Source organism: Cervus canadensis, chromosome 21 (assembly GCF_019320065.1).
Source record: "Cervus canadensis isolate Bull #8, Minnesota chromosome 21, ASM1932006v1, whole genome shotgun sequence".
NCBI lineage: Eukaryota > Metazoa > Chordata > Mammalia > Artiodactyla > Cervidae > Cervus > Cervus canadensis.
The window spans coordinates 59,371,094-59,381,626 of NC_057406.1; the positions used below are offsets into that span (position 1 = coordinate 59,371,094).

General features: G+C 47.3%; 1 long non-coding RNA gene across 1 annotated transcript; it reads left to right on the forward strand.

Annotated features, from left to right (window-relative positions):
• The first annotated feature begins 7,972 nt into the window (after window positions 1-7,972).
• On the forward strand, window positions 7,973-10,214 carry LOC122423841. Its single transcript, XR_006264228.1, has 3 exons — window positions 7,973-8,374; window positions 8,582-8,830; window positions 10,157-10,214. It is a non-coding gene; the product is annotated as an uncharacterized LOC122423841 (long non-coding RNA).
• The last annotated feature ends 319 nt before the right edge of the window (window positions 10,215-10,533 follow it).

The following is a 10,533-nucleotide window of genomic DNA, read 5'->3' on the forward strand; positions in this document are numbered from 1 at the left end:
AATGTTGAATTGTCTCTTCATTGAATATTTTGTAATATTTGTAAAGTCATCTGTGCCTAGTTTGGGATGATGTAGGAGGAGGGAGTGGTAGATTTTAAACTACTAATTCAATTTCTTTAATAGATACAGAGCTATTTGAAATTTCGATTACTTCTCGAGTCAATTTTTGTCTATTTTTATAGAAATAGTCAATATATTTTTCTATTTTTCTTGGGTTTTCAAATTCACTGATATAAAGCTATTCATAGTATTACTTTGTATCTTTTTTATCTCTACTTTTTAATTTTTGTTATATCCCTTCTTTTCATTCTACATTGATTATTTTTGTCTCCAAACTTTGTTCTTAATTGTTTCCCAAATTTGTTCATTTTATTAGTCTTTTCAAATATCTGACTTTTGGCCTTGTATATCCTTTATACTATACAATTTTTTCCACTTAATTTCTGGTCTTGGAGTTTTTCTATTGTTCTTACTTTAGTTCTCAGTTTTGAATGCTTAGGTCATGAGTTTCTAGCCTTGTTTTGTTCCTCATATAAGCTCTTGAAGCTATAAATTTTTCTCAAATACTACTTTAGCTACAGCTTATAGCTTTTTTAAAATTGTGGTACAATTTTGATGTGTAATATTTTATTGTATTTTAGTTCTAGGTATCTTAATGTTTTCATTATTGTTTTTTGACCGTGTCATTTGAAAATGTGTTATTAATCTTCAAATGTTGGGGGAAAGGGGTTTTTTGTTTCGTCTTCCTAATGGTATTGTGGTCAGAAAACATGGACTGTATTTCACTGATTCATTTAAATTTGTTGAGACTTGCTTCATGTATGACTTAGTATGAGGTTTGTTTTTTTAATAAATGTATAGGTTCTTCATACAAATGAATTTATTTACAAACAGAAAGAGACACACAGGCTTAGAGAACAAACATATGATTGCCCAGTGGGGAGAGATGGTTAGGGAGCTCTGAATGCATACTGCTATATTTCAAATGGACAGCAAACAAGGACCTACTGTATAGCACATGGAACTCAGCTCAATGTTATGTGGCAGCCTGGATGGGAGGGGCGTTTGAGGGCGACGGATACATGGGTATGTATGGCTGAGTCCCTTTGCTGTTCAATTGAAACTATCACAACATTGTTAATCGATTATATCCCAATGCAAAATAAAAAGCTTAAAAATAAATGTGTAGATCTTCAGTGTTCCATGTTTGTCTCATGAGTCAAAGCTGTTAACTGTCTGCTTAAATCTTTTATATCATTACAGATTGCTTTCATTTGTCTCTCGATCTATCAGCTCCTGAGAAGGGTATTGATATGCGAACTCTTGTACTATAATGGCGAATTTCTCAGTTCTTGTAATTCTGTCGCTTTTTACTTTTTATTTATAAATCTTTGGGCTGTATCATCAAACGCATACAACTTTAAAATTGTTAAATCTTTGTAAAAATGTAACCTTTTATTAGAATAGTAGCCAACATTTTCTAAGTCTTCCTTGTATTCTAGTATCTGGCACTGATATGGAACTTAGTAAATTGTTACAGAAATAAGAATTTTTAAATTAAGAAAACAAAACAAAACAATGGGATGAAGTTGCCCTGGGTGTCTCTTGCAGGCCCGCTAGAGGCAGCGCTAGGAACTGATTTGAGTGGAGGCTCACTCTGCCTTGGTCAGCTCCAGGCTCAGCACCACAATCAAGAAATGTCAGAAAGGGGTGGCCAGGGAAGTCCCTGGCCATCTAGTATTTAAGATTCTGCACTTCCACTGCAGGGGGCGTGGGTTTGAATCCTGGTCGGGGCACCAAGATCCTACATGCCATGCAGTGTGGCCAAAAATATATATTATTTAGTTTAAAAATTTTAAAAAAAATGAAGAGGAGGGGTGACTAGCTCCAGACAGTCCCCACTGATTGAATCTGACCCCTAGCCTGGCATGATCCTCCCAGAATGACTGGGCTCTGGAGTTAAATTCCTTGAGTTTTGGTTCAAATAGCTGCTGAGGGCTGTTTGCTACCCTGGGCCCCAACCCAGCTGCCTCTGCCGATCGCTTTGGGCCACTTTCCACTTCCAGTCAGCTCCCTCCTTCCTGCTAGAGGAGCCCAGAACAGGCCCAGCAGCCTCCAGGGGGCAAGTCCAGGGCACAGGGAGGGGACTTTTGCTTGGGAGATTCCCGACAAAGCCCTGGATGCAGAGCATGGACCCCTTTCTTCATCAAGTACTCTCCTTCTGCCCCTGGATCAGGTTTTGAGTCCCAGACACACCCAGGACTGAGCACAGCCAGGCCACTCTTGCTGCCCAGCCCTCCCCGCATACCCCCAGACCAACCTCCGATTGATGGATCACTGGGAACTGCCCCTCCAGCCCTGGTTCCCTGGCCAGGTCACCCTCCTCCTCCTCTCCTTCACATGTCTTCTCCTGGGGTGCTGTCTTGACCTTCCTCTTACACCCCCTGGAGTCATCTCAGCCCTCTCTGGGTTCTATCACCATCCCCAAAATACGACTCCTGGATCTCACTCCCCTGCCCACTGGAGGGGCTCCCCCATCCCCCGCAGACAGCCCCCTGGTCCCTCCAACTCTACAGCCTTCCCCATCTCCCATCCCATTACAACACAATTATCCTAAACTAGGGCCTAGACAGCATCACTGTTAAGCTTTTAAAATTTTTTATTTTAATATTTTGACATTACCTCTGAATGAGCAATACATTCCCATGGTCTAAAATCTAAAAGGCACACAAGAACTGGCCATGACAAGTCATGAATAAGCCTATCTTCTAGCCCAGCCACTCAGTCTCCTCCTAGAAAACCACCTTCATTGCCAGTTTCCTTTGTGTCCTTCTGGAAGTATCCCAACAGAAAAAGGCGTTCATTATTTCCTTTATCTCACCCACAAAGGGAGCACACGATGCCTGGTGTCTCACACGTAGCTGGTCCATTTATTATTTACCTTCGAGTTTGTTCCGTATTTGCTGATGAAGAGCTTCCTCATTCACTTTTGCCGCTGGACAGAATTCCATTATTTCACATGCTGGAATTGATCTGATTCCTTCCTACTGAAGGATGGTTTGGTTTTCCTCAACCTGTTTTTCCTCCAGCTCTGCTGCCATGTATTACAATGTGCACACACCGTTCGGTCAGGTGTGAGTGTCTGAAGACTGCTGGGTGCTAGAGCTGTCGTTTGTCTCAAATCCCCTCCTGGGCTGTGTCAGCCACCCTCCCACCAGCAGTGCATGAAAGCTCTTTTCTCCTTGTTCTCATCAACAGTCTTTTAGGTGACTTTCTTATGTTTGATATTCCAAGAAGCCAAAAAAAGAGAGAGCAATGGCATCTTAATTTGCATTGCTTTTAACACGAGTGGGCATTTTTTTTTCATAGCGTTGAAAGCCATCTTCATTTCCCTTTTCTGAGCACTGTGTTTTCATGCCCTTTGCCCATTTTCTTATTCTGGCTTGGTCTTTTTCATTGATTTTCATTTTAGGGAAATTAGTTCTTTGTCACATGGGTTACAACCACATTTACCCAGATTGTCACCATGTTATTAATAGTGGCTTGAACCAAGCAGACTTCTTCAGAAGCATGTCATGCAGTCTCTCTGTCTTTTCTTGTCTGGCTTCTAGTTTCTTTGTAACTCTTAGAAAGGCCTCTGCCATCCTGAAATTGCTTTTCTAGAGTCTTCTATGGTTTCTCCTTGCTGTCATGATCTCGGTTTTACGTTTGGCTAGTTGACACATCTGATATTATCACACTGTACTTTGTGAGGTATCACTCTTACCTTATTCTTTCCAAATGGCTACCCGCCTTTTTTCTTTTTCTTTTTTCTGGCTGTGCTGGGTCTTCACTGCAGCATGTAGGATTCTCTTTGCAGAACACAAGCTCCAGAGCATGCAGGCTTAATAGTTGTGGCTCATAGGCTTAGTTGTCCCAGCATGTGGGATCTTAGTTCCCTGACCAGGGATTGAACCCATGTCCCCTGCATTGGAAGACAGATTCTTAACCACTGAACCACCAGGGAAGTCCTAGATGGCTGCCCCTTGACCAACACCATCTACCCCAAGAGTGTATCTTCTCCCCACTGTCTGAAGCGACCTTCATCTCGTGCTACCTTCATACATGGGTTTGGTTAGCCTTGAACTGGGCAGCATTCCTGGGCTTTCCCTCCTCTCCGTCCAGCATCCAGGGCCTTGAGGGTTCTCCCTCCTTCTCTGACAGTCCATCTCGCAGCCTGGCTCAGAACTCACCGTTTCTCTCCAGAGGTGTTCCAATGCGTCAGTATCAGTGCTGGCGGGAGTCTGTTTTCCCCAGAGAAGGCCCACTCCCATCTGGTTAGGGCAGGAGGGTCTCCATGCTGGTCCCCACCCCCCTTCACCCTCTGTCGCCACCAGGCCAGACCCCAGAGGCCCTCCACTGCCCACTCAGAGTGGTCTTTGCACCCGCCATTGTTCCTGCCAGAAGTCTGTGCTCCTCCTCCTGCCAGGCCAGATGTTATTTCTCCCCAAGACTCTGCATTGGGTGTCCCCCCAGCTTCCACCACTCACCTCCCCACTCGTCAGCACAGCCCCACCCTTACCTTGAGCAGGGAGGAGCAGAGACCACCCCCATCCTCCAGTCAGCCTGCCTGTCAGCCTTCAGGCACCACATGAACCACACAGGACAAACCAAGGCACAGAAACTCCTTGGCTCCAGAGGACAGAGGCCAGGAGTCTTGGGACACCTTCTACTCCATCCGCTCTCAGTATCCCCTCCTCCCACACGGACCCCCAGCCTTTAACTCCGTCACTCTCACCTTCTGCCTTGTTCCCTTGCGATGGTCAGATGTCCAGCTCTGCCTGCTCTCAAGTGGGTGAGCCGGAGCCCTAACCCTAGGCAGGGAGGCGGAGGGGAACACCTTCATCAGGACCTGGCCTGGGGGGTGGGGAGGACACTCCCGGGCTACAGGTCACCTGTGCCAGGCCAGGCTGACATGCGCTACTTAGAGCATCTTCAACAACTCGTCCTGGGCACCGGGCCCTGGGGATACGGCAGTGGGAAGGGCCAAGACTCTGCCCAGGAGAGCTCAGAGCCGGCAGGGACACGGACTATAAAGACTATAATAAACAGAATGAAATACAGGTGGTGAAAGTACCCTGAAAAAAATAACAAAGGAGGCTGGGGAGAAGAGATTGACACCGAAGGGCAGAGGCGGACTTAGTCCGACTAGAAACCAGGCTGAGTTCTCAGAGATCGAAGGCTGAGCACGGCGGGAGGGACCTGCCAAGGGCAAAGGTGGGGAGGAGCTCGAAGTGTTCTCAGGCGCAGCAAAAAGGCCCGTGGAGCTTGAATGAAGTGCACCAGGCCAAGTGGCCAGCAGGCCCACAGGCTCCAGGCACGACTGTGCGCTCAGTCTGTGAACCGGGAAGCCACAGGCGCCACATCGATATGGCGCCCTCTGGTGGCCATGTGAGGAATAGACCATCGTGGAATGAGGGCAGAAGCCGGGAGGCCCTGTCATCACAGAAATGTCCAGGGGAGAGGGGACGGACGCTAGGACCACCAAGGTGGTGGTGGAGGAGGTACAAAGTGGCTGGACCCAAGATATATGCTGTGCGGTCTACAGGCTGATGGAGCCAAGGATGGTGCCGGTTTCCTTCTTAGCAACTTGGCAGGCAGACGTGCCGTTTAACCAGGATGGGGTGACGGTGGGAGGAGAGGGTTTGCAGGATGGGGAATTCAGGCTTCCGTTCAGGAAGTTTCGGTTGAGAAGACTGTTGGACATGAGAATGTCAAGTATGGAGTTGGATGATGTGTCTGGAGCAAGGGAAGGAGCCAGACTAGAAATATAAGTGTGGAAAATCCCTCTTACCATATACTTGTCACTGAGTATGAAATATCAGGGGGGCGGGATATCTGTCCCCTCTCCAGGCTTTCCTGAAGACCCACCCTCACTCAACTTCGGCCTCCTGCCCTGGCCCCCCTTCTCTTCCTCCCCTCCACACCCCAGACAGCAACTCATTCTCAGATTGCTCTTCCTGCCCAAGTTACCCAAAGCACCCTTAATTTATCCCTACTTTGTTCTTCCAACCACACACTGGCTGCCTGCCTACCTCCTACCCCCCACCCCCTACCCAGCCCATCCATGGGCAGCGCACAGTGATTGGAGAAATTCCCTTGGGGCAAACTCCACCTTCGGTCTTGGCAAGGCACTGAGGTCTCAGCCATCCCCTTACTGAGCCCTTGAGGGCGCTCTTTCACACATGCCCCAGGCCCTCTGACCATCACCTATTCAGGAACCACAAACCTTCTCCTTCAGTAGACCTCAACTCCCATCTCACTCTAACCCAGCCAGAGATGGGTCCTCCTCCAACTTCCTTCTCCCCCGACTCACGGGCCTGGAGTCAGCTGTGTGGTCACACCCACCCCCTTCACTTGCTGGAGAGCCGTGAGCACCAGGCCAGTGATGTGTGAGCCAAAAACACTCCTAACCGGGCCAGGTTTCCCTTTTTCATCATCTGTCCCTCTCCTCTCCTCTAGGATGCTGCTCTGTTCTTTCTGCAGCATCTCCAACTGCTTTCCCACATTCACCCCTTCCCACACTGAGCCTCCCATCTTACAGAGGAACAGTGCCGGGGCTTTACCTCTGTGTTCCCCCAAGCTTCTACCCACCTATCCAAGCCATCTCTTGGCCTTACCTCTTAGGAAACCCCTCACCCACTGCAATCTGGTTTTTCTGTGGCACAACTGTAGCAAGACCAGACCCAGATGTCAATACACAAAGATGAGGGGTCCAGGGACTAGGCCTAGAAGGCTGGAGGCCAGGGGCCTCAGTGAGCCAAAGACACACTTGGGAGCTAAATCTACATACTTAGGCCCTTCCACAGTACTGTACTTCTGGAAATTGGCCTGTATCTATGTATTAGGCTGTGTTCTTTGAAGGCACCAATGGAGCTCCAAGACGGATTGCCCCTCACCACTCCTCCATTGAAACCACTCTCTCAAAGGTCACTTGGGACTTCCAGATTCCTAGACCCAAGGGCCACTTCTTGATCCTGTATCAGTCATGTTTTCATGCGGGAACTAAAACCACCCTAGTTATCTTCAGCACAGAGGGATTTAAGGTGGAGAAGTGGGTGCTTTAAAAATCACAGGAAGTACTCTGTGAGTGAGTGGGCCTCCAGAAACCACCCCTAGAACACCGCAGAGCTGACCAAGGGGAGCTGCAGCCTAGGCCACGAGCAGGAACTTTCCAGGCTGAGTGGCACAGAAAAGCAGTGAGGGGAGGGTCAGAGAAGGCAAGTGGGCTCACCCAGGGCTCCATCACACGTTCCGTTCCCCCAGCCTGTCTGCATCACTCGGCTGCACTCCCTGCCCTTTTAAGCATACTTGCCTTGCATTTGCTTGGCTTCCTTTGCCCGAGCTCCAGGGGTCTACAGACTCCACTCTTCTGCAGGTAACAAACTCAGCAGCAGGGGCTTGATCAGGTCAACTGACTCTCAGTCATGTCTGACTCTTTGCGACCCCATGGACCACAGCACAGGCCTCCCTGTCCATCACCAACTCCCGGAGTTTACTCAAACTCATGTCCATTGAGTTGGTGATGCCATCCAACCATCTCATCCTCTGTCGTCCCCTTCTCATCCCACCTTCAATCTTTCCCAGCATCAGGGTCTTTTCAAATGAGTCAGTTTGATCAGGTAGGGGGCCTTATTGCCTATTCAGCAAAACGTCAGGAGGAGGCCGCCCAGGCCTGAAGCAGCAGTCCTGTGATGCCGTCGGGAGCCTCGGCTCTGCCGGTGTCTTGGTCCCATCATCCTTAGCATTTGTCCTGCGTCTGCAGCTTGTTGCTGTGTATCTGCAAGACGGTGGCCACACACTCACCCCCCTGCCCCAGCCTCACAGTCACATTCCAAGCAGGAAGAAGGTGGAAGGGCAAAGGACCCCAAATTGCATTCTCTTAATGAGAATTTCCTTTTACTCAGGAAGGAGCACGCTTCCCCAGGGACTTCCTTATTGGTCATAAAGTGTCACATGGCCACCCTTGGCTGTAAGGGAGGCTCGGAAATAATAATTTAGCATTTCAGACTCTGTCGCAGAGGAAGGAAAGGAGAAGATGGATTGGGAATAGTGTTGAGTGAGACGATTTTTAATGTCTACCATAGCCAAAAAGGGAATTATTAATGGTTGTCCAGGCTTCAGGCAAGGATGGATCCAGGAGCTCATATCATGTCATTCGTGTGTCCGTGCTCAGTCGTGTCCGACTCTTTTCGACCCGTTGGACTGTAGCCTGTCAGTTTCCTCTCTCCATGGGATTTTCCAGGCAAGAAAACTGGAGTGGGCATTTTGTCTCCAGGGGATCTTCCCGACCCAGGGATTGAACCTACATCTTCTGTGTCTCTTGCACCAACAGGTAGGTTCTTTACCACTGCATCACCGGGAGCCCTTATAAGAGGGCATCCAGACTTAATCTCTCTTGCTCTGCATCTCCCCACTCACCATCCTCTGCTTTGGCTTAATTCTCAGGCTCCTTCTGGTGGCACAGGAGGCTCCAGCTTTGCATCATCGACCCAGCTAGAAATCACACCTGAAAGTTTTGTCTTCCTCCTTGTTCTGGCAGAAATCCCAGGATTGCATCTCACTGGCCCTACTTCAGTCATGGGACTACTGCTGAACCAGTCACAGCTGAACCAGTCACAGCAGCCAGGGGATGGAATATTATTAGCTGCACCTGGGTCGTGCCTTCTCCACCCACTTCCTGGAGCTACAGATGAGGTCAGCCTCATAAATCTCCTGGACTGAAAGTGGAGGTATGCTGGTTCCAAAAGAAAGCCAAGACCCTCTCTGGTTAAGGAAGAGCAGACGCCAGGTAAGCATGAACAGCTGATGTCTCTGGATCCTGCCCTCACCTTCCCTGACCTCTCTCCTGCAGTCCTTCTGCCTGTCTAACCTCATTCTCATCTCTGGGCCCTTCATCCAGCTTGGAACCTTTAGCACAGTGCTCCACGGGGATCTGAGCTCAGTCCTTTTCTCACTCCAAAGCCACCGTGACTTCATGCAGTTCCATGACCCTGTGGTCATCAACACGGTGATGACGCCCAGACGCATACAGCAAGCTAGATCTCGATGTGGAGTTCCAGATGTGTCAACCCACGATACAGTGTCATGTGTAAACACATATAATATACACATACTTTTGTAATATGTAAATACATACCACAAATGCACACATAACACAAATATCACGGTCTTAACTTGAAGTGTATAGTCCTGTGGTATTAAATGCACTCATAATGTTCATCCAGCAACCCCCCATAGCTCTTTTCACATTGTGAAACTGAAACTCTGTCCCCATTAAACAGTCACTCCCAGCACCCCTCCCCCCAACCCCTGGCAACCGCTGTCCTACTTTCTGTCTCTATGATCTTGACTACTGAAAGGACCTCATATAAATGGAATCATATAGTATTTGTCCCTTTGGGATTTTTTTCACTTAGCATAATGTCCTCAAGTTCCATGTTGCCTGGATGGAACTGGAAGACATTCTTCATTTTGCAGAATTTCTTCAAAATATTTCCTTTCTTCAAAAGAATTTCCTCTTCTTTAAGGCTGAATCATATTCCATCACGTGTATAGACCACATTTTGCTTATCTATCCAACCAACTGTGGGTTGCTTCCACATTTTAGCTATTGTGAATAATGCTGCCACAAACGTGGGTACCTTTGAGGATCTGTTTTCAATTCTTTGGGGTCTATACCCAGAAGTGGAATTTCTGGATCATATGGTAATTCCATTTTTAATTTCTTGAGGAACCACCCTGTAGTCTTCTACAGCAATTGTACCATTTTACGTCCCCACCAACAGTGCACAAGGGATCCAATTTCTCCACATCTTACCAACACTTGTTGTTTCCTGTTTGTCTGCTTTTGTAAAACAATAGTCGTCCTAATGGGTATGAGATTGTATCTCACTGTAGTTCTACATTTCTCTGATGATCAGTGATGTTGAGCATCTTTTTATGTGTTTATTAACCATTTGTATATCTTCTTTGGAAAAATGTGTGTTCAAGTCATTTGCCCATTTTTTAAACTGGGCTGTATGTTTATCTGTTGTTGAGTTTTAGAAGTTCTGTATATATTCTGTATACTAATCCCTTATCCTAAAGGAAATCAACCCTGAATATTCATTGACAGGACTGATGCCAAAGCTGAAGTTCCAATACTTTGGCCACCTGACGTGAAGAGACAGCTCATTGGAAAAGACCCTGATGCTGGAAAAGATTGAAGGCAGGAGGAGAAGGAGACAATAGAGGATGAAATGGTTGGATGGCATCACTGATTCAATGGACATGAGTTTGAGCAAATTCTGGGAAATGGTGAAGGACAGGGAAGCCTAGTGCGCTGCAGTCCATGGGGTCACAGAATCAGTCTTGACTTAGCAACTGAACAACAATAATCCTTTATCAGATATATGATTTGCAAATATTTTCACCCATTCCCTGGGTTGCATTTTTACTCTGTTGATAGTGTGTTTTTGCACTAATTTTTAAAATTTTTATGAACTCCAATTT